The sequence below is a fragment of the Penaeus monodon genome, chromosome 28, assembly GCF_015228065.2.
Source record: "Penaeus monodon isolate SGIC_2016 chromosome 28, NSTDA_Pmon_1, whole genome shotgun sequence".
Taxonomy (NCBI): Eukaryota; Metazoa; Arthropoda; class Malacostraca; order Decapoda; family Penaeidae; genus Penaeus; species Penaeus monodon.
This window is the reverse complement of record NC_051413.1, coordinates 15,782,767-15,783,179: the sequence shown is the minus strand read 5'-3', so window position 1 is coordinate 15,783,179 and position 413 is coordinate 15,782,767.

The following is a 413-nucleotide window of genomic DNA, read 5'->3' as shown; positions in this document are numbered from 1 at the left end:
TTCCCCGCGTGCGAGGCTGCGATTCCCCACCATTTCACCACTAAGCGACAAAAATCACACCTGCCATCGCTAATTCCTCAACTCACCATTTTCTTATTGACCATGCTGCTGGCCTACAAACCTCAGAACACCAGGTTCTGGAGGAATTGATCACTCGTGAGAAAGTCCACCGCTTTGCTCGCGGGACACACGTGAAAGGCCCTCGCAGCCTCGCCGGGCTACTACAACGCGTCCACATCCACACCAACGCCCGCTCCTCTTTTGTGCTCTCAAACTCTGCCTTCCCTTCCCATTCGCCCCTCTTATTTATCTTACCGTCTTTACAGTGTATTTAGCTCTATGCTCACTCACTAACAACATCTTATGAAACAATTTTCATCCCCCATGTCTAATGAATGTCAACGCTGTGAACC